Genomic DNA, 24264 nt, shown 5'->3' on the forward strand with positions numbered 1-24264 from the left:
CCCGCCCCCCCCCACCCGTGTTCTGGAATGTTCCTCATTGTTCTACATCCCAGTATCTCCTGCTTTATTTCACTGACCTCCTGAGCAAATTTCCCTTGAAGCCAACTTACCTCAGCTTGTAATTGCTCAGTCTGTGATCTAAGCACTTCGTGAGGAACCAAGGCTCTATCCTGGCCCCTCTGCCTGTTCCCCCACCTAGGAGAGTACACCTCACTTTCTCTCCTCCTGGTAAGGAATTTATCTCTGAAATAATTCTGCCTGTCTCTCCCAAGTGACGGGCAAAACCGTTTCATGTGTCCCTGTTCTCCACAGTGGTAGCACCGCCGGGTCACATGACTTCTCTGGGGCTTATTCAATGTATGTACAGCTCTAGCCCTTACAGGCTGCACAGCAAAAACTCCTGAAATTTCTCTTGTGCTGCACTGATTTGAAAGGGTTCCTTTTCAAATCATCTCTTGGACTCTCTAAGGTTCCTCTGAATGGGCCTTGCCAGAGCATGCTCCTGCTTACACTCTGGCAACTCAAAAACTGAACCACTGCATTCAGAAGAACTACTATAACCAGCATCACTTTCACCTGGACACTGATTCATTGTTTCATTACTGGAGGACACAGACAATGCTTCAATCTTGCATTGTGCAATCTTCAACTGCTCAGTCAGACCTGCATTCTGACAGCAATCTTTTATTTTCCTCAATTTGTTGCTGGGTAATGGCAACATTTGCCTCTTCAGCAGCAGCTGTTAAAATGGAGATTGCACTTTGCAAGTCTTTCACACTCTTTCAGCCTCTGAGCCTCATTTTCTAGGTTTGATTTTTGTTCAACACCCCTGTATTGCTCTGCTATCCATTGGGCTGCAAAAACAAGCATAGCTTTGCCCTCCTTCAGCTTCTTAGTATTTATCAGATCATACATACATTTGGGCTTGTTTCCATGGATCTATAGAGCTTTGCATTATATTAACAATACCTTCTGGATCTTTTACTTCAGTCTTTTTCACAAGAAGCAGTTGCACAAAGGTCTCCATTTTGTTTACCTCTAAACAAGACAATGGCCACTCTATTCAATGCAAGCACTTTGATCTCTGTACACAATTGGCAGAGTCTACACTGAAACCATGTGGCCGCTTCACCACATGCACAGTATAACATCATCAGTACTCAAACATAAATCCAACATGCAATACACAATGTTTAGTGAGAATATTCACACAGTACTGCTTTTCTACTTGGGCATCAGACCCTCTTATCTTTAGGAATTTCAGATTCCTGGGAGAGGCGCTACAGAAGCTCTTTCCTTCCGGGTTCTATTAATCTACTCTGACAGTACAGGGTGGTAATAAAAATAATCACCCAATACTGTATATGGCGGATGCAACTTCTTGACAATTGCCCTCTGATGTATTTATACATGTTAATTAGATCCCCTCTAAGGTGTCTTTTCTCTAGACTAAACCCAGTTTATCTAACCTTTCTTGGTAAGTGAGACCTTCCACCCCACGTATCAATAATTGTTGTTCGTCTCTGCACCTGCTCTAAAACTACAATATCTTTCCTGTAATGTGGTGCCCAGAACTGAATTCCATATTTCAGATGTGGCCTTACTAGAGTTAAACAGGGGCAACACATTACATGAGTTAATTTCCCTTTTTTTAATGCATCCCAAAATGTTAACTTTAGCTGCAGCGGCTTTGCATTGAGTACGATTATTTAACTTGTCGATGAGTACTCCTAAGTCCTTCAAGTTTGATGTCCCCAACTGTATCCCATTTATTTTGTATGGTGCTAGACCATTGGTACGACCAAAATGCATGACTTTACATTTGTCAACATTGAATTTCATCTGCCATGTATGTGCCCATATAGCCATCCTATCCAGATCCTGTTGCAATATGACACTATCTTCCTGAGAGTTGATGATTCTGCACAATTTTGTATCATCTGCGAAAATGGCAACATTGCTCACTACTGCATCTACTAGGTCATTAATAAATTGAAGAGCACTGGACCCAGTACAGACCCCTGTGGGACCCCACTGCTAACAGTCTCCCATTTTGAGTACGATCCATTGACCACAACTCTTTGTTTTCTGTCCATTAGCCAGTTCCCTATCCATGCACACTCTTCCCCAGTCCTTGCATCCTCAACTTTTGCACCAGACTTTTGTGGGGAACAGTGTCTAAGGCAGGCTTTTTCAACCAGGGTTCCTTGAGTACTCTGCAGGGGTTCCTTGGCATTTTCCCCCATTGTGGGGGTAGTATAATGGAGCACATTATAATAGGGGGTACTGTAACAAGAAGCACTAAATTAGGGGCTTAGGAGGCAGTATGAGTGGCAGTGAAATAGGGAGTAGTGAAATAAACAGCCACACATACTTTTAAAGACCACGCCTCCTGCAAAATAAATGCAGGGGTTCCTCCAGATCAAAAAATAGTTTGCAGGGTTCCTCCAAGGTAGAAAGGTTGAGAAAGGCTGATCTAAGGCCTTTGCAAAGTCCAAGTATATCACATCTACAGCATTCCCAATATCCATATTAGTATTCACTACCTCATAAAAGCTGAGCATGTTAGTCAAACAGGACCTGTCTTTAGTAAACCCATGTTGATGGCCCTAGTGATTACTGGAATCTATAGTAGAAAACAATTTCCATTTTATAGGATCGATATATAATGGTATAGCAATCCCATGTTAAATGCCAAATTTTTTATTTGGATATACTTTTCCTCCATCGCCACTTTGTAGCATTTTGCGGATTATGTCGTAGGATACAAAATAGAGGGGAATGGGCCCTTCTCTCAGGTCTTGCATCCCACTTTGCACCTCGTCGTGGTAAACTTGAAGCTGGAAATCGATGCGTTCTTTCAGCAATATCAGTTCTTGCTTGGACAGTTCATGAATCATGACCTTGGAGTAAATCTGACTGGTCCAACAATTTAGAATGCAAGTTTGTGGTAATGACAGTATCTGCCACAACTGTATACAAATCTGTCAAATCTTTGTTTCTCCATCTCTGCATGAATGTTGTAAGTTGATCTTTAATTTATTTTTCTTGTGTTCCAATGTTTTAAGGGAGACTGAATTGGCGATTGTTACTCCGGTTGAAAATACAGTTCCTACTATTGCAAAAATATCAGCAGCAATTATTGCAGAAATGAACAGCTTTGGTCTTTGGTTTGAAGAAAATGGTTCTCTGGTCAAGGTTTTCCAGGTTTGTTCCAGGATCTGAGTAACCCGCTCTTGGGAATATGACATGTAGTCGATACCAAGTCTGAATCTCTGGTAATTGGATCTCGGATATGTTGACTTGTCTTTCGATGACACAGCGTGGGTGTAGGCTAATATAGACCTTCTGGGATAGGATCCTCTTGTTGGTCATGAGCCCCGCCGTATCCTGTAGCATGAACCTGGTTGGTGGACCTGGCACCGCAATCAACTGTGTGGAATTCTTTCCCCAAGATTAGGACAGCATAGATGGCAATATTTGTCGTCCTCTGCACCTATAAAACATGAGACCCTTAAGTACATACATCAGGTTAACTCCCCAGCTGTCAGGAACAAAACATTTTAACAACCATATTTTCAGATTGATGTAAGCTTCCTGTAACAGGGCAGGTCTTAGTTCAAAGGTAACATAAAGGATAGTTGGAATGCAGAGGAAGTAGACATGGGCATGGCACGGTATACATATCTCTATACAATATTAATCTCTACTTCCATCTCTAACCAGAACTTCCCGATCTTTTATCACTCAGCTCTCGACTTGCTCTATCCTCCGAAGCTGTGAGCTAGGATGACAAATACGTAATTGGTTAATGTGCACCCATCTTTCTACAAATGTACCCCCCTTAGGGATTTTGACCTTATAAGCCACAGGAGATAATTGGTGATTTTTGTATATGGACCTTTCCAAGAAGGTAGGAATTCACTTTCCTTTACCTGATCCCTGGCGAGGTTATAAAGACTTTTTTTTATCATGAACCTGATATTGAGTAGTGTTTAAATCCTAGTAGGTCTTAGTGCTTACTGTGGCTTTGCCACTATTCCTTTGGGCAAATGCAAAAGCATGCTGGAGGTGCTTGCGTAAATTTTCCACATTGATGTGCAGTTATTGCATTCATCAAACTGTAATCCGTGGTCTTGTAGAGTAACTGTTGTTGGGGTAATACTGTGTTCCTGCCTGTGATCATCTCAAATAGAGAAAGATTGGTGGCTGTACTTGGAGTGGCTCTAAAAGCCATGAGAACCAATAGCAACTTGACATCCTAGTCCAGCCTTTCTCAACCTTTTTTACCTTGGAGGAACCCTGTAAATAACTTTAGGATCTCAAGGAACCCTTGCATTTATTTTTCAGGAGGCATAGACTTTAAGTAGGTTAGGATGCTAATTTCACTATCTCCTATTACACTGCCACTCATTATACTGTCTCCTGACCCCCTAATTTAGTGCTTCTTGTTACAGTACCACCTATTATAGTGTGCTCTACTATACTTCCCCCACGATGGGGGAAAATGCCAAGGAACCCCTGCAGATTCGTCCAGGGAACCCTGGTTGAGAAAGCCTGGCCTAGTCTATACCAAATTCGTTGACACTTTCTCAGAATGTTCACTATATTGATTATAGTGCTCTACTCCACCACTAGAAGCTGGTTGGTAAGCTGTGTAGCTTCCTTTTTTTTACTTCCAGAATTTCCCACATCTTAGTCATTTACTGGGGAAGTGACTTATGTGGTCGGATTGGATACGCTGGGGAAGATCATATCTGGAAAATACAGTATATGGTAATGAGCAGTGATACCATGATACGCACACACTGCAGCTGCACGTCTTACACGGCAGACATTCTACCCATTTTGTGAACAAGTTACGGTTAGCATACATCAGTTTCCTATTGAACATGTTACCGGTCCAATGAAATCAATCTGGAGGTCTGACCATGGCATGGATATTCCTCCATCAGCGGTGCCTGATAGTGTAGTGATAGTTGGCCTTGGGTGGTAAAAATCACATCCGGCCCTGGCCCCAATCTCTCCGATCATGTCTTTCCCATTTATCAGCCCTATTGTCTCTAGATGTGCTCTCATCTGACCAGACAGAGGCTGTGCCCCCATCTCTCCATTCATGTCCTTCCCGTTTATCAGCCTGATTCGGGCCCTAACTGTGCTCTTTGCTGCCCAGAAAGCTGCAGAGTCTTTCTGAACTTTCTGAACTTTACTCCAATTTATACTCTGGATAGGTCATAAATGTAGCGGAAGGACTATATAGTTTCACCCCCATGGCCTGTGGCCCCAACTATACACACATCAGAAAAGGGGGAACATAGACTTTAGATCTATTGCAGTGTTTTTTTGTTTTTTGTTTTTGTCAAAGTAAACCATGAAATATAACAATGTTAAGAGCAGACCTATCCCCCAACTAAGCACAGCTGTGCACAATTCATATTGCAGGCACAGGAGGGTAGTGCTGCACTGCCAGATTGGGAGTCTTTTAATTTATGCTAAATACTGTTTTTTTTATATACAAATTAACAAAGATGAACAAATCTCAAATTACCCAAATATCCCTTTCCTCCATGCCCTCCCTATGCAGACACAATGGGGTGCAAGGCTCACCAGCTCTCGAATCCGCAATGATCTCCAGCTGCTACACCAGCTGCCCTTTATTCCTAAACATGGAAGGGCTGTAATTAGAGCATGGGCCACATCTCACAAGCTATGGTAAGGGGGGGGGGGCTTCCTAATATGGGGCTGTGGAAAGAATTTTATAATTAATCTGTTAATCTTTATGTATACTCTGTATATTCTGTATATCCTGTGTAACCTATGTGACTATATAGTCCACATGCACAAGATTAGATTATTGTGTTAGAGTGACACTTTAAGTTAACCAAGGAGTTATCACGATATCACTGAATATATGTTATATATGTTTTTGAACCATATACTGTGCAGTTTCCTATGTCTTTCACAGTGAAATTCCAGAACAACCTCCAAACCTCCCCCCAGTGTCATTTTGTACCAAGCACGAAGAATTCCTTGAGCAGAAGCAGTTCAGACTGGATATTTCATCCTGGAAAAATATCCACTTGGCTATGAGATCATTTCAGAGAAACGAAAGTGGGTTTGTCTTTGAAGGAAAACGAAAGCAAGAATATTGTTACAGGGGACTTCCTTGAAAGGCTGATTTTCAGGACAAAGAGGAGTCAAGTGACCCCACCTGCAAAGGCGAACTGAACATGCTGGTTGGACTTTTACCAGAAAGAACTGCCCAAAAGGAGGAATATTTTATCATATTAATTAGGCTTTAAAAGGCCAATGCATGCCGGAAAAAACTTACTTTCTACTGCTATGCTGGGCCTGTGTTAGAGATAGACTCTATATGCTGGCTGTTAGAAAGTCCTTGTACAAGTAATAAAAGATTTCTAAGGTTTTGGCAACTGAACGAAGAATGTCTCATGAGTAAGTTTATTTACTTTTAACAGGGCACATCTGCTACCTGTATTAATAGCTACCAAATACTGGACATTTCTGGCTACCTAGACTGGGGAGGAGGGTGCCTCCCTAATACTGGGGCAATTCTGCCACCTATGCTGGGAGGAGGGGGCCCTGTACTACTGGGGGGCACATCTGTCTGGCTAACTATGGGGGGATCAGCTGCCTAAACTGCAATCTTAGCTAATAATGGGGGTAGATCTGGCCTGCTGTATTGGGGGAGGAGGCACATCTGCTGCCTATACCGAAGGGGTTACCTCACACTATGGTAATTCTAGGGGGTGTGGCCTGAGGGGTGGAGTTTGGGGAGCCAGAACGCATGTGCCTACAGGCTCCTGAGCCGTAAATTCAACCTTGTGCCTGAAGGTTTGTTATACATCTGATCCAAAAGTTTCTCTTGACAGAACATACAAAGTCCAAGAATGATGGCCATGTGCTAGGATCAGTCTTTTGAAAGTCATCCTCAAAGGGTGTCCATTTGATTCCACCAAGTGGTTTGTACCAGTTCTGCCATTGTCATTCACTTTTCTGGTAGTTTATCTGGATGAGATGTTCTGGGGTGCAATACAACATTTAGGAGGGATAGGAATTGCAAATGGAGGAATAGATTTTTGCATACCTAGTTGTAAGTCCATGGCTATGTATGTGATGTCATGGAACACTGGTATGGGAAACGCCTTGTGACATTAATGGTCACCATTTTGTTGGCAGTGAGACAAAGTAGGGTTTGGTATATTGCAGAAGTCACAAGATTTACCCTCCCCCACATAGACAATTCTCACTGTCCTCAAACCATCTGGTCAGTTTTACCGAACAGGTCTTTTGAAGAGTCCTTATTTGCCACCTCAGATTCATCTCCTTGTGTAAAGTGCGCCAAATGGTTGACCGATGCACAGTAACTCCATCTGCAGCAAGATGTTGTAGGTCTTTGGTGCTGGTCTGTGGGTTGACTGTTCTCACCATTCGTCACTTCTGTTTATCCGAGATTTTATTTGGTCTGCCACTTAGAGCCTAGGGATGGTCGTAGTCAGCCAACTTCGCTACGCTGGAACTACGCGTAGTTTTACGCAATTACACTTTGCCAAACTACGGCTTCGAAATCAAATATTCGCTTCGTATGCATTTCGAAGAATACGCGTTAAAATACGCAATTACGCGTAGCGCGAAAAGTAGTGTATGTGGATGCTTATGCCCGTATGCAGAACATTTTATGCATGAATTCCTATTTAATTGCTTATACCAAGAACTCTTCTATGCGTACATTCCCCCTTTCCAATGCGTAACTTTGTAAGCATACAAACGCACGCTAAAAATTAGATGCGAATAATGCATTCGTAGGTCACTACACAATACACATGCTAACTACGCATAGTGGGCATATGCTACGCATAGCGGTACTTCGCTATGCATAAATTTTGTAAGTGTAGTTTTGAAACTTCACCTACAAACTACGATGCGTAAATTCTCACTGGCGTAGTTTCTGCTCAACCCTGTTCAAGCCTTAACTTGAACTGAGCCTGTGGTCTTCAATTTCCTCTATGTTCTTAACTGTGGAAACAGACAACTGAAATCTGAGGTAGCTTTCTGTACCCTTCCCTAAACCATGATGGTGAACAATCTTTGTCTTCAGGTCATTTGACAGTTGTTTTGAGACCCCCATGTTGCTACTTCAGAAAAAAATAAGAGGGAAACTTACAATTGACCCCCTTAAATACTTTTTTTTTTTTTATCATTAGATTAATCTGTGTATAGGTCAGGGGTCAATTAGCTTACAAAGGAAATTTGAGTTCCAGTAATTCTAAAGGTTTTGGAATCAAAACTACAGTGCCAAAATTTATGCACCTCCCTAATTTTATTTAAACCATTATTGTGTACTTTCTGTTAATCCAACTTTAACCAACGGATTGCCAAGGTGGTGATTAGTGAAACCATACCATTATAACCGTGATCAAAGAGCTCCATATGTAATATTTCCCCATGACCAAACCGAGGGGGATAATATCTCGTCATTGGTTGAGTATTGTAGCGTGTCCATGGTAACATTATGCTTTTTAGTTTAATAACCATACGGACAGTATGGCTGGGCTTATTGTCCGACTAAAATTTCAATTCCAGACTTGGGGCAATTTCTTGGTTCTGGAATGCATCAATACTTCCACCTCTTGAATGTCCTTGATATTTACAGGATATAGGGTACGATTTCCAATCACAACCCTGGAATTGGTGGCACCTTTATGATGGATACACGGTAAGGCAAAGCAATAACTTTCACCATAATGCAGTCATTAGACAATGGTTATGTCCTGGCAGGCGAGTACTAACGAGCCATTTGTCTCTTATTAAAATTGCATTCACCCGAACTTTCTCTCCGACTTTAGATAGGGTCACCTGGCATTTCTCTGATCCGTGTTTCTCAAATTAAAGTCCACCTGGGCTGTTGCATCATAATTGACCTGGTCGCCTGCACATTGGAAATGTATTCTGAAATGTTGCACAGTTGGCCAGAATAGGGTGGTGTCCAGGATTGATAAGATATGTTTAGGAGTTTGAATCTTTAAATATTCTCTCCATATACCTACGTTATGAATCTTCTTTATTAGAAATGTTGTTCGTAGTGATTACTGGAATCGATAGTAGAAAACAATTTCCATTTTATAGGATTGATGTATAATGGTATCGCAATCCCATGTTAAATGCAAAATTTTTATTTGGATATACTTTTTTCCTCCATCCCCACTTTGTAGCATTTTGCGGATAATGTTGTAGGATACAAAATAGAGGGGAATGGGCCCTTCTCTTGCATCCCACTTTGCACCTCGTCGTGGTAAACTTGAAGCTGGAAATCGATGCTTTTCAGCAATATCTGTTCTTGCTTGAACAGTTCATGAATCATGACCTTGGAGTAAATGTATTGACTGGTCCAACAATTTAGAATGCAGTTTGTGGCAATGACAGTATCTTCCACAACTGTACACCAATCTGTCAAATCTTTCTTTTCTCTCCATCTCTGCATGAATATGTTGTAAGTTGGTCTTTAATGAATTTATCTCGTGTTCCAATGTTTTAAGGGAGACTGAATTGGCGATGGTTACTCCGGTTGCAAATACAGTTCCTACTATTGCAAAAATTTCAGCAGCAATTTATGGCAGAAATGAACAGCTTTGGTCTGAAGAAAATGGTTCTCTGGTCAAAGTTTTCCAGGTTTGTTCCAAGATCTGAGTAACCCGCTCTCGGGAATGACATGTAGTCGATACCAAGTCTGAATCTCTGGCAATTGGATCTCGGATATGTTGACTTGTCTTTTGATGACACAGCGCAGGTCTAGGCTAATAGACCTTCTGGGATAGGATCCTCTTGTTGGTCATGAGCCCTGCCGTATCCTGTAGCATGTTCCTGGTTGGTGGACCTGGCACAGCAATCAACTGTGTGGAATTATTTCCCCAAGATTAGGACAGCATAGATGGCAATATTTGATGTCATCTCTGCACCTATAAAACATGAGACACCCTTAAGTACATACATCAGGTTAACTCTCCAGCTGTCAGGTACAAAACATTTTAACCATATTTTCAGATTGGTGTAAGCTTCCTGTAACACAGCAGGTCTTAGTTCAAAGGTAACATAAAGGATAGTTGGAATGCAGAGGAAGTAGACATGGGCATGGCACGGTATACATATCTCTATACGATATTAATCTCTATTTCCATCTCTAACCAGAACTTCCCGATCTCTTACCACTCAGCTCTCGACTTTCTCTGTGCCGACACTGAGCTAGGATGACAAATACAGAATTGGTTAATGTGCACCCATCTTTCTACAAATGTACCCCCCTTAGGGATTTGGACCTTATAAGCCACAGGAAATTGGTGAGGTTTTTTTTTTATATATGGGCCTTTCCAAGAAGGTGGGAATTTCCTTTCCTTTACCTGATCCCTTGCAAAGTTATAAAGAAACTTTTAATCCTAGTAGGTCTTTGTGCTTACTGTGGCTTTCCCAATATTCCTTTGGACAAATGCAAAAGCATGGTGTAGGTGCTTGCGTACATTTTCCACATATTGATGTGCAGTCGTTGCATTCATCAAACTGTAATCCGTGGTCTTGTAGAATAAATGTTGGGGTAATATGGTTTTCCTGCCTGTGATCAAGTACAGCCACCAATCTTTCTCTATTTGAGATGAAGTGGCTCTAAAAGCCATGAAATAATGGCAACTTGACATCCTAGTCTATACCAAATTCGTTGACACTTTTTCAGAATGTTCACGATGTATTGATTGTAGCGCTCTACTCCACCACTCGAAGCTAGTTGGTTAAGCTATATGTAGCTTCCATTTTACTCCCAGAATATCCCACATCTTGGTCATTCACTGGGGAAGTGACTTATGCAGTCGATTCGATGCGCTGGGGAAGATCAAATCTGGAAAATACAGTATATGGTTAATGAGCAGTGATACACACACTGCAGCTGCACGTCTTACACGGCAGACATTCTACCCATTTTGTGATCAAGTTACGGTTAGCATACATCAGTTTCCTTTTGAACATGTTGACCGGTCCAATGAAATCAATCTGGAGGTCTGACCATGGCATGGATATTCCTCCATCAGCGGTGCCTGATAGTGTAAACACACTGGCCCATTCTCTGAAGGGATTGGCAATGCAAATACATGGAATTACTCAGCATGCGTTAACCTTACATTCCTTCATCACAAGCTCTGAGCATAAATGGCATCCAGGGGAGGGAGGGCCGCTGTGACAAGTCATTGGGGGCCATATTCTGACTTCTCTGAAGTGAAGGTTTATTAAGAGCTGAAGAACCTCTTTGCAACTGTTGGTTTAGGCTATTCTCATCTAAAAAAGCCATGTTTGTCCAGAGGCCGTGCCCCAATCTCTCCACTCATGTCCTTGCCATTTATCAGCCCAATTATGTCCCTAGCTGTGCTCTCACCTGACCAGACGGAGGCTGTGCTCCAATCTCTCCATTCATGTCCTTGCCATTTATCAGCCTGATTCTAGCCCTAGCTGTGCTCTCACCTGGCCAGAAATCTGCAGAGTCCATTTCTGAACTTTACCCCAATTTATGCTCTAGACAGGTCATAAATGTAGCGGAAGGACTATCAAGGTTTCACCCCATGGCCTGTGGCCCCAACTATACACACATCAGAAAAGGGAAAAGTTAAAGACCCTTTACATCTGTATCAAGTATTTTTATTTTTTGTCACAGTAAACCATGAAATATAACAAATATAGTTAAGAGCAGACCTATCCCCAACAGAGCACAGTTGTGCAATCCATATTGCAGGCACAGGAGGGTAGTAATGCACTTTTTTTTGAGATTTTATTTATGCAAAAATAGTTTTATATGCAAATGAACAAAGATGAACCTAAATCTCAAGTTACCCAAATATCCCTTTCCTCCATGCCCTCCCTATGCAGACGCAATGGAGTGCAAGGCTCACCAGCTCTCGAATCTGCAATGATATCCAGCTGCTACTCCAGCTGCCCTTTATTCCTAAACATGGTAGGGGGGGGGGGGGGGGGCTGTACTTATTACAGAGCTGGGGCACATCTCGCAAGCTATGGTAAGGGGGGGCCTTCATAATATGGGGCACATCTGCTACCTGTATTAGAGCTACCAAATACTGGGTATATTTTTGGCTATCTAGACTAGGGAGGAGGGGGCCTCCTTAATACTGGGGCAATACTGCCACCTATGCTGGGAGGAGGGGCCCTGTACTACTGGGGGGAACATCTGTCTGGCTATGAGGAATCTGCTGCCTAAACTGCAAGCCTAGCTAATAACGGGGGTATATCTGGCTTACTGTATCGGAGGGGGTACATCTGCTGCCTATACCAAGGGAGTTCCCTAATACTATGGTAATACTAGGGGGTGTGGCCTGAGGGGTGGAGTTTGGGGAGCCAGAACGCATGTGCCTACAGGCTCCTGATCCGTAAATTCAACCTTGTGCCTGAAGGTTTGTTATACATTTGAGCCTTTGTATGTTCTGTCAAGAGAGAAACTTTAAAGTCCAAGAATGATCACCATGTACTAGGATCAGTCCTTTGAAAGTCAACCTCAAATGGTGTCCATTTGTAGTTTGTACCAGTTCCGCCATTGTCATTCACTTTTCTGGTAGTTTTATCTGTATGAGATGTTCTGCGGTGTATTCCATGAGAACGTACACAACACTTAGGATAGGAATTGCAAATTGAGGAATAGATTTTTGTATACCTAGTCATAAGTCCATGGTTATGTATGTGGTGTCATGGAACATTGGTACGGAAACGCCTTGTGACCATTAATGGTCACCATTTTTGTTGGCAGTAAGACAAAGTAGGGTTTGGTATATTGCAGAAGTCACAAGATTTACATTCCCCCACATAGGCAATTCTCGCTGTCCTCAAACAATCTGGTCAGTTTTACAGTCTTTGAAGAGTCCCTTATTTACCACCTCAGTTTGCTCTGCCAGATAAATATCCACATTGAGGAATCCATGTTGTCATACATTGCATCAAGATATGTAGATATATTCTCAGTCCATATTGCAACACGATGGCCATGCTCTGGTGTTCTGTTGGACCATAATTTTGAGGGGGCATTTGAACTTCTTGATGACATGGCGCTCCAGATTTCCTAAAGGGTGAACCTCTGCTTGGTTGGGGTAAATCTCACTTCTGAAAAAAATGGAGGGAGACAGCTAGAGGGATAAACAGATTGCCGGAGCCCTCACTTATGAGTGTCGGGTGACTTTGCCTAATGCTGGGAATACACCATCAGATTTTTTTGGCAGATGGTTCGATCATTTTTCAACCATATCAGATCTGATTTCTCATGGAAGTGAATGGAAAAATATGAATTATTGGAAAATTGATCGTAGAGTAAGTCTGCTGAAAAAATCTAATCTGTATTTCTAGCATAAGTCCCAGATGGTACACGTGTGTGTTCTAGCATCAGTGCTGCCATACCGACCCATTATCTGATCTGAGAGTCAAAAATTCATTCCAGCTCAATGTCCTACAGTATAGCTGCAGACAGTTCCTGATGGTGGTTTCAATCAGATCTAGAGGAGCTACCTTATTCAAGCTAACACAAAGCTGTCTCCCTCAGCCACACTCTGCACGACTCTGCCACCACCGGCAGTCTTCCTCCAATACTGCTAGACTCTGCTGCCACCACCAGCAGTCTTCCTCCGATAAAGCTAGACTCTGCTGCCACCACCAGCAGTCTTCCTCCGATAAAGCTACTCTGCTGCCACGGTGCCACCACCAGTAGTCTTCCTCCGATACTGCTAGTCTCTGCTGCCACCACCAGCAGTCTTCCTCCGATACTGCTAGACTCTGCAATTATCTTATACCCTGCTGTCGAGCTGCTTGCATTTAGGCGGGCATTTTGAAATACGGTAGGATGTGAAAGTTTGGGCAAACTTGTTAGTTGTCTTGATTTTCCTGTATAAATCATTGGTGGTTAAAGTAAAAATATCAGTTAAATATATCATAATAGACGCACAGTGATATTTGAGAAGAGAAATTAAGTTTACTGGATTTAGAGTGTGCAATAGTTTAAAAAAATGAAATCCATATTTAGTAGAGCCTACTTTTGAAGAATTAAAGCCTCTAAACAATTCCTGTAAGCTCCAATGAGTCTGGGTTCTGGTTGAAGGAATTTTGGACCATTCCTCTTTAAAAAAAAAAATCTCTAGTTCATACCAGAGTTGGGCCGAACCTCCGATTTTAGGTTCGCGAACTTCCGCGGAAGGTTCGGTTCGCGTTAAAGTTCGCGAACCGCAATAGACTTCAATGGGGATGCGAACTTTGAAAAAAAAAAACAATTATGCTGGCCACAAGTGATGGAAAAGATGTTTCAAGGGGTCTAACACCTGGAGGGGGGCATGGCAGAGTGGGATACATGCCAAAAGTCCCGGGGAAAAATCTGGATTTGACGCAAAGCAGCGTTTTAAGGGCAGAAATCACATTGAATGCTAAATGACAGGCCTAAAGTGCTTTGAAACATCTTGCATGTGTATACATCAATCAGGTAGTGTAATTAAGGTACTGCTTCACACTGACACACCAAACTCACCGTGTAACGCACCGCAAACAGCTGTTTGTGTAGTGACGGCCGTGCTGGACTGGTGCGCACCATGGCGAGAGTGCAGGTTTTGGTGGCTTTACAGCCCATATGGTCGCCTGGCTGATGTAGCTGAATGACAGAACAGTGACTGTCCAGCTGATCAAATTTGGTCTGACCACAATGAAGCAACGACCTTATTATCTTTTGTGTGCCCCCCGAGACACTCATCTAGGCGCCGGTCATTGCTTCATTGTGATACGCAAGCCCCTTCCACGGCAAGGTAATGATTATGAAGGGGAATGGGCGCATGTACATGCCTTTTCTGTTGTTGCAGCTGCCCGCAGTGCAGCCAGAAAAATTAGGCAGTCATGTACACGCACCAGAAAAATTATTACAGCGGCCGCTGCTAGCAGCGACCTAAATTCAGCAATCCGCCTGGAGTCCCGGACCCTGTTGGTGGTGGCGGAGAAGGTAGTCAAGCGGCCTGCAGGCAGACATGCTGTGTGGAGGGACTGGGAGCGACTTAGTCTTCTTGGGGCAGGCCAGGCAGCCAGTCACACGGCGTGCAGGCAGAGATGCTGTGTGTGCGGGGACTTAGTCTTGGGGCGGGCAGCAGCCCTCCGGGATCCATGCCTCATTCATTTTGATAAAGGTGAGGTACTTAACACTTTTGTGACTTAGGCGACTTCTCTTCTCTGTGACAATGCCTCCAGCTGCGCTGAAGGTCCTTTCTGACAGGACGCTTGCGGCAGGGCAGGAGAGAAGTTGGATGGCAAATTGGGACAGCTCTGGCCACAGGTCAAGCCTGCGCACCCAGTAGTTCAAGGGTTCCTCATCGCTGCTCACAGCAGTGTCTACATCCACACTTAAGGCCAGGTAGTCGGCTACCTGCCGTTCCAGGCGTTGGTGGAGGGTGGATCCGGAAGGGCTACGGCGAGGCGTTGGACTAAAGAACGTCCGCATGTCCGACATCACCATGAGATCGCTGGAGCGTCCTGTCTTTGACTGCGTGGACACGGGAGGAGGATTAGTGGCAGTGGTACCTTGCTGGCGTTGTGCTGTCACATCACCCTTAAAGGCATTGTAAAGCATAGTTGACAGCTGGTTCTGCATGTGCTGCATCCTTTCCGCCTTCCGGTGAGTTGGTAACAGGTCCGCCACTTTGTGCCTGTACCGATTGTCTAGTAGTGTGGCCACCCAGTACAGCTCATTCCCCTTGAGGTTTTTTATACGGGGGTCCCTCAACAGGCAGGACAGCATAAAAGACGACATCTGCACAAAGTCGGATCCAGTACCCTCCTCCATCTCCTCTTGCTCTTCCTCAGTGACGTCAGGTAAGTCAACCTCCTCCCCCCAGCCGCGAACAATACCACGGGAAGGTTGAGCAGCACAAGCCCCCTGCGACGCCTGCTGCGGTTGTCCTCCTCCTCCTCCTCCTCCTCCTCCTCCTCCTCCTCCTCCTCCTCCTCCCAAACACCTTGCTCATCATCCTCTGAGTCTGACTTGTCTTCTGCACACGACTTCTCTTCTTCCTCCTCCTCCCCCCTCTGTGCTGCCGCAGGTGTTGAGGAAACAGCTGGGTCTGATGAAAATTGGTCCCATGCCTGTTCCTGCCGTAACGGTTCCTGGTCACGCTCATTCACAGCTTCATCCGCCACTCTACGCACAGCACGCTCCAAGAAGTAAGCGTAGGGAATTAAGTCGCTGATGGTGCCCTCACTGCGGCTCACCAGGTTGGTCACCTCCTCAAACGGCCGCATGAGCCTGCATGCATTTTTCATCAGTGTCCAGTTGTCGGGCCAGAACATCCCCATCTTCCCAGACTGTTTCATTCTACTGTAGTTGTAGAGGTAGTGGGTCACGGCTTTCTTCTGTTCTAGCAGGCGGGAGAACATGAGCAGGGTCGAGTTCCAGCGAGTCGGGCTATCGCAAATGAGGCGTCTCACCGGTATGTTTTGCGCTGAATTTCCGCAAAGCGTGCCATGGCTGTGTAAGACCGCCTCAAATGCCCACAGAACTTCCTGGCCTGCTTCAGGACATTCGCTAAGCCAGTGTACTTTGCCACAAATCTTTGAACCACTAGATTCATGACATGTGCCATGCAGGGTATGTGTCAGCTTCCCCATATGCAAAGCGGCAAGCAGATTACTGCCGTTGTCGCACACCACGTTGCCTATCTCCAGGTGGTGTGGGGTCAGCCACTCATCCACCTGGTTCTTAACAGCAGCCAGGAGAGCTGCTCCAGTGTGACTCTCCGCTTTGAGACAAGACATGTCTAAGATGGCGTGACACCGTCTTACCTGGCATGCAGCATAGGCCCTGCGGAGCTGGGGCTGTGTAGCTGGAGAGGAGAACTGCCACTCAGCCAAGGAGGAGGACAGCGAAGAGCATGTAGCAGGAGAGGAGGTGGCAGGAGGCCTGCCTGCAAGCCGTGGAGGTGTCACAATTTGGTCCGCTGCGCCCTGCTTGCCATCGTTCACCACCAGGTTCACCCAATGGGCTGTGTACGTAATGTAGCGGCCCTGCCCGTGCTTGGCAGACCAGGCATCCGTGGTCAGGTGTACCCTTGACCCAACGCTCTTCGCAAGAGATGACACCACTTGCCTCTCAACTTCACGGTGCAGTTGGGGTATGGCCTTTCTCGAAAAATAAGTGCGGCCTGGCATCTTCCACTGTGGTGTTCCGATAGCCACAAATTTACGGAAGGCCTCAGAGTCCACCAGCCGGTATTGTAACAGCTGCCGAGCTAACAGTTCCGCCACGCCAGCTGTCAGACGCCGGGCAAGGGGGTGACTGGCCGAAATTGGCTTCTTCCGCTCAAACATTTCCTTCACGGACACCTGACTGCTGCTGTGGGCAGAGGAGCAGGAACCGCTCAAGGGCAGAGGCGGAGTGGAGGAGGGTGCCTGTGAAGGTGGAAGGGAGAAAGCGGCAGAAGCAGATAATGCACCTGATGGAGGAGGAAGAGGAGGAGGGTGGCTTTGCTTTTGTGTGCTGCTGCTGCTTTTGCTCAGGTGGCCATCCCATTGCTGTTTGTGCCTTTTTATCCAGGTGCCTTCGTAAGGCACTTGTCCCTACGTGAGTGTTGGCCTTTCCACGGCTCAATTTTTGTTGGCAGAGCGAATAGATGGCTTTGCTCCGATCTGAGGCACACACATTAAAAAATTTCCACACCGCTGAGCCACCCTGGGATGTGGGCACTATGGGGACCTCAGCAGCTGATGCTGAAGGGCAAGTTGGCTGGCTGTACATAGGTGGCGATACATGGTGCCGGACTCTGCCACCAGCTGTTTCTGACGAAGAGCTGCCCCAGCTTCTTTCAGCAACTTCTCTCCTCCTACTACTCTCTGACTCCCCCTCTGAACTGTCCCCCTCTTCATCTCCTCTATTGGGAACATACAGAGGATCCGTATCATCGTCATCGTAATCATCCTGCCCAGCTTCGCTTGCCTCAGAAAAATCCAAACATGCACCATCAGTAGGTCCTTCATCCTCCGCACACGTTACATTCATAGTGTTGGCGCGTAACTCAGACATATGAGCTGGTGAAAATTCATCTGGCTGTAACAACAATGGCTGTGCATCAGTGATTTCACCACTAAATAATTCTTGCGAAGTGTCAAATGCAGCGGAAGTGGTGCTAGTAGTAGCGCTGGTGGCTGAGCAAGATGAGGTGTTCTGTGTCGCTAAATACTCAACCACGTCCTGACAATCTTGGGAGGTGATTGGCACTTCTTCCAAGCACTTCTTCCAAGCACTGTACTGTGGGCCAGGTCCACACGAAATTACATTTACACGACCTCGCGCAGACCTGCCGGGTGGCCTTCCTCTGGCTCTGGCACTACCTCTTCCTCTACCTGTTTTGTCCATATCGGGTATGCACGGAGTGGTATATCACACTGCGTGCACTCACGTAGGTAGGTGGGTTCACTTAACTGCACAGGTATGCGCACTGATGCGGTGGGTTCACTGAACAGAACAGGTATACAGTGGCGGGTTCACAGAACAGGTATGCAGTGGCGGGTTCACTGAACAGTACAGGTATACAGTGGCGGGTCCACTGAACACAACAGGTATGCAGTGGCGGGTTCACACAACAGGTATGCAGTGGCGGGTTCACACAACAGGTATGCAGTGGCGGGTTCACACAACAGGTATGCAGTGGCGGGTTCACACAACAGGTATGCAGTGGCGGGTTCACAGAACAGGTATGCAGTGGCGGGTTCACAGAACAGGTATGCAGTGGCGGGTTCACAGCACAGGTATGCAGTGGCGGGTTCACAGCACAGGTATGCAGTGGCGGGTTCACAGCACAGGTATGCAGTGGCGGGTTCACAGCACAGGTATGCAGTGGTGGGTTCACAGCACAGGTATGCAGTGGTGGGTTCACAGCACAGGTATGCAGTGGTGGGTTCACAGCACAGGTATGCAGTGGTGGGTTCACAGCACAGGTATGCAGTGGTGGGTTCACAGCACAGGTATGCAGTGGTGGGTTCACAGCACAGGTATGCAGTGGTGGGTTCACAGCACAGGTATGCAGTGGTGGGTTCACAGCACAGGTATGCAGTGGTGGGTTCACAGCACAGGTATGCAGTGGTGGGTTCACAGCACAGGTATGCAGTGGTGGGTTGGTATGCAGTGGTGGGTTCACAGCACAGGTATGCAGCCAGACAGGAACAAGTTAAGCCTAACTAATCTTTCCCTGAGAGACAGTCTGCAGCAGCTCGCCCTACTCTCACTAACGCAGGCAGCACACGAGTGACCGTAATGGCCGCCGCTGCCTGCCTTATATAAGGGGGGGGTGTGGCTCCAGGGGCTAGTGTAGCCTAATTGGCTACACTGGGCCTGCTGACTGTGATGTAGAGGGTCAAAGTTGACCCTCCATGTGCATTATGGGGCGAACCGAACTTCCGCAAAGGTTCGCCTGCGGGACGTGAACGCGAACCACGGAAGTTCGCATGGAACCGTTCGCAGGCGAACCGTTCGGCCCAACTCTAGTTCATACAGGTTTTATGGCTTCTGAGCATGGACAGCTCTCTAACTCCACAGATTTTCAATTATATTCAGGTCTAGGGACTGAGATGGACATTCCAGAACTTTGAAAAACTTGTTACTCTACATGAATGCCTTAGTGGATTTTGAGCAGTGTTTAGGGTCGTCTTGTTGAAAGATCCAGCCCCGGCGCAGCTTCAGCTTTGTTGCAGATTCCTGGACATTGGTCTCCAGAATCTGCTGATACTGTGTGGAATCCATGCGTCCCTCAACTTTGACAAAATTCCCGGTCCCTGCACTGGCCACACAGCCCCACAGCATGATGGAACCACCACCATATTTTACTGTAGCTAGCAGGTGTTTTTTCTTGGAATGCTGTGTTCTTTTTCCTCCACGTATCAAGCCCCTTCTTATGCCCAAATAACTCAATTTTAGTTTCATTCGTCCACAGCACCTTATTCCAAAATGAAGCTGGCTTGTCCAAATGTGCTTTAGCATACCTCAAGCTGCTCTGTTTGTGCTGTGGACTTCCTCTACACAAGGAGTTGCTGTATGCGAGAGTAATGCAAAGTGCGCCGGATGGTTGAACAATGCACAGTGACTCCATCTGCAGCAAGATGTTGTAGGTCTTTGGTGCTGGTCTGTGGGTTGACTTTGACTGTTCTCATCATTTGTCGCTTCTGTTTAGCTAAGATTTTTCTTGGTCTGCCATTTCGAGCCTTAACGTGAACCTCCAGACTAAAAATCTACTCAGCAGCACTGAAAAAGCTTGGTGTTTAAGTTTCACAGCATCAGAACTGTTTTTTTTTCTTACCCAAGCCTCATTTTTGGCTGCACAGAAGCTAAACTCTGCCCCATCAAAGAAATCTGCCCTGGCATTTTTCCCCTGATGCTATGCAAAGCATGATGGGATTTCTGATGTTGCTGTTTCTGCTGTTTTGGTGCAAATGTTGTTTGTTTTTTTGTTTTTGTTTTTGTTTTTTTTGAATCTGAGATTTAAAGCCTAGTGCGCACACGGCTGGGAGGGGTGATCAGGGCACAGGACAGTTGGAACAGTCTCAGGCTCCCTGTCACCTCCTTTCAGCCAAAAAAGATGGCTGCCCCATGAAATAACAAACATTTGCCTGTTCTTTTAAAACTGGGTGGGTAAGATTATATTGCCTATTTTTAATTAACTTAGCTAATGTAACTTAATGACAGAATGTTTGTTTAGGCTGAAGTTCCCCTTTAACTTAAACTGAGCCTGCGGTCTTCCATTTCCTAAATATGTTCCGAACTGTTTAAAAAGACAACTGAAATCTGAGACGGCTTTCTGTATCCTTCCCCCTAAACCATGATGGTGAACAATATTTCTTCCGGTCATTTGAGTTGTTTTGAGACCCCCATGTTGCTACTCTTCAGAGAAAACTGAGGGAAACTTACAATTGACCCCCCTATATACTCTCATTGGATTCACCTGTGTATGTAGGTCAGGGGTCACTGAGCTTACCAAACAAATTTGAGTTCCAATAATTCTAAAGGTTTTGGAATCAAAGTGATTAGTGCCCACATTTATGCACCTGCCTAATTTTTAAACAATTGTGCTCTGTAAATCCAATAAACTTCATTTCACTTCCATCAAATCACAAATTAAGGCATGGTTATGAACCTGCTATGTCACATGAGCTGTGACTATATAAAAAATAACTTAAGACACCTTTTAAAAGTAGGGCGACTCCCCAAGTAATTTTAATCTCTGGTATACAGATATGCCTGCTTTGAGTTCTTTTATTGAACAATTCCTATTGGTACAAATATGAGAATGCAACAAACAAAATAACCATTATACAAATATATTAATAAAAATACAATCCAGTTTATACTTCAGGTAGAATCTTATACAATACTTCTGGTGATAAGCTTATTTATAAAGACTCAGTTAATAAAATCCGATAAAACCCTTGCAAACAATAGGCTTGGTAATAGAACTGCAAGCCTGTCTTATGAGACTATTGGGCATTAAACCAAATGCAAAAAAACCCCAGAGCATACACAATGAATCATAGCTGTCTATAAACTGAAAACAGGGCGTGTCAACTATGCAGTTCCATACAGGACCTATGGAGATAAAAATGGCTGACCTAGTTTGCATCTGCAGTATCACAGAGCCATATAGTGTTACTATTAGCATTAAACAATTTAACCCACAAAGCAAATTTAAGCTGAAAAAATGGACATAAGGCAACATATATTATACTTGGGTGTGGCCCCTCATAAGGGAAAAATGAAATCTATTTTAAAACAGATTCACATATGGGAAGAGAGCTGATCTTATTTGAGGAAACTTACTTCTGCTTTTGTTTCAAAGGTGTTTATTGTGTAAGAAACAAGTTCACGAAGATTGCATACATAGTTACATAGTTATTTGGGTTGAAAAGACATGCGTCCATCGAGTTCAACCAGTACAAAGTACAACTCCAGCCTGCTCCCCCACATACCCCTGTTGATCCAGAGGAAGGTGAAAAAAACCCTTACAAGGCATGGTCCAATTAGCCCCAAAAGGGAAAAATTCCTTCCCGACTCCAGATGGCAATCAGATAAAATCTCTGGATCAACATCATTAGGCATTACCTAGTAATTGTAGCCATGGATGTCTTTCAACGCAAGGAAAGCATCTAAGCCCCCTTTAAATGCAGGTAGAGTTTGCCATAACGACTTCCTGTGGCAATGCATTCCACATCTTAATCACTCTTACTGTAAAGAACCCTTTCCTAAATGGCTAAAACGTTTTTTTCCTCCATGTGCAGATCATGTCCTCTAGTCCTTGGAGAAGGCCTAGGGACAAAACTTTATTTCCCCCATAGGGGAGTGCTTAACAAAAACTCAATATACAAAATATATACATACAATACTCTTTTTTTTAAAATGAAGAACTTATCTTCTCACTGCGAAAGTCATATCAGAACATCGCTTATATAAAGACAATAAGCCCAAATTTTTCATATTTCTATCAGGGGGGAAAAGAAGAGAGGAAAGGCGTGAATAGAGGGGAAAGCTAAAGATAGGGGGAGAGGGTGGGGAACAGGATACAACGGAAAGACCATGAGTGGGGGTACCACGCCATGCCAATGGGTACCTTCCAGGGGATTAAAAGGGGAAGGAAGGGAAAAGAAAGAAAATAGGATGCCCATAGCTGCAGAAAATTCTCCTCAAAATATAGAAATCCTTAATTCTAGTGGAACATAGTCTGGTCCACCGGAATCAACCCACCCTAACCATATGTTTAAACATATATATCCATCAAGAATATACAGATATAGTTAGACCCAATGCCAAAGGATTATATGCCGTAACCATTATTAAAATGAATGCAAGGTATATTCCAGCCCCAAATTATCCTGAATCTCGAAACAAGGCGACCAGATCGTCATAAAGTAATCCAATTTGTCATATACCTTGGCCAAGATATATTCTGAGCGCATTACCTCATTAATCATGTTAAATACCAAATTAGCATTGAGAGCCCGAGACTTCCAATTGTGTGCAATGTGTCTTCTTGCTAGAGCCATGACATGATGTAAAAGTTTAACTGCAGTGGAAGCATTTCGAGGTCTATTACCTAATATGGCCACCGATGGATCAGGAGACGTTGGTAAATTAAACATGAGATGCGACCACATGCATTTTTTCCAGAAAGCCACAGCCATTGGGCACTGCCACCACATGTGCCAAAGTGTCCCTCTGTCTACATCCCCTTGGACATAAATCAGATTAAGGGCAAAAAGCATGCATTCTTGCTGGCGGGTAGTAAGCGCTATGTAAAAGCTTAAGTGAGGTTTCAATTGAAAAATAGAAGAGGCTATTCTTTAGGAGAGTGGAGCAGCAATGACTCCATCTACCGGCTGACATTGTTCTATTGGAGTCACGTTCCCAATCGATCTGAAATTTAGATTTATCTTCTGTTTCTTCTTTTCAGCATAAGATATATATATATATATATATATATATATATATATATATATATATATATATATATATATATATTTTCTATCTGAAATCAATCCTTTATCTAAAGGCCCATTTCTGCATCTAATTTCAGATGGAGTATAAACCATCATATCTTTATTTTGATCAATAGTGGCCAGATATTCAAAAATTTGAGAGGCTCTGAGAGTTCCTGCAGGGGGCACATCTCTCTCTGAATATAATTGTCTTGGGTTCATCAGTCTAAAAGCTTTTGTAAATTTTCCTAATGTAACAAGACCCTTAGATTTCCACCAGCCATAACAATTAGAACGCAACCCCGGAGGGGAGAGGGAGCTCCCAACTATCTGGGAAATTAGGTTAATTCTAAATTGGAGTTTATACGTATATCTGATCCTAGTCCATATTCTCACAGAATTGGCCAAGATTGGAGAAGAAGTTTGTAAAATTTTTCATTGGAATTTTCACTGCCCACATTAGCCCCTGAGCTGAGAATGGGTGAAACAAGCTTGATTCAAGATCTACCCACATAGGAGCCAGATTACCATAGTTAACCAGTGCGAGCTGTGCCAGTCTAGCTGCCCTATAATAATCTAAAAGGATAGGGAGGTTAAGACCTCCCCTTTCCTTAGGTCTTGCCAGTATGGCATATTTTATATTGGCTTTTCTCTTTGACCAAATTGGTTGATTTGTTTTAGATTAGAGAAATGGGCCGTATTGATCAGAATAGGCAAGACTCTAAACAAATGACCCTT

The 24264-nt window shown here is 44.3% G+C and overlaps 1 protein-coding gene across 3 annotated transcripts in view; it reads right to left on the bottom strand.

The window, feature by feature from the left end:
* LOC137562166 (N-acetyltransferase 8-like) overlaps window positions 1-24264 on the bottom strand; it is a 270715-nt gene that overhangs the window by 85674 nt on the left and 160777 nt on the right. Inside the window, exon 3 of one of the 3 annotated variants that reach the window (XR_011030117.1) lies at window positions 2124-3496. The exons of the other annotated variants lie outside the window; for them this stretch is intronic. The gene's annotated coding sequence lies outside the window, so the exon portion shown is untranslated. Of the gene's footprint in view, window positions 1-2123; window positions 3497-24264 lie in introns of those variants that run through there. 3 annotated transcript variants of the gene reach the window in all.

This window comes from Hyperolius riggenbachi, chromosome 1 (assembly GCF_040937935.1).
Source record: "Hyperolius riggenbachi isolate aHypRig1 chromosome 1, aHypRig1.pri, whole genome shotgun sequence".
Classification (NCBI taxonomy): domain Eukaryota; kingdom Metazoa; phylum Chordata; class Amphibia; order Anura; family Hyperoliidae; genus Hyperolius; species Hyperolius riggenbachi.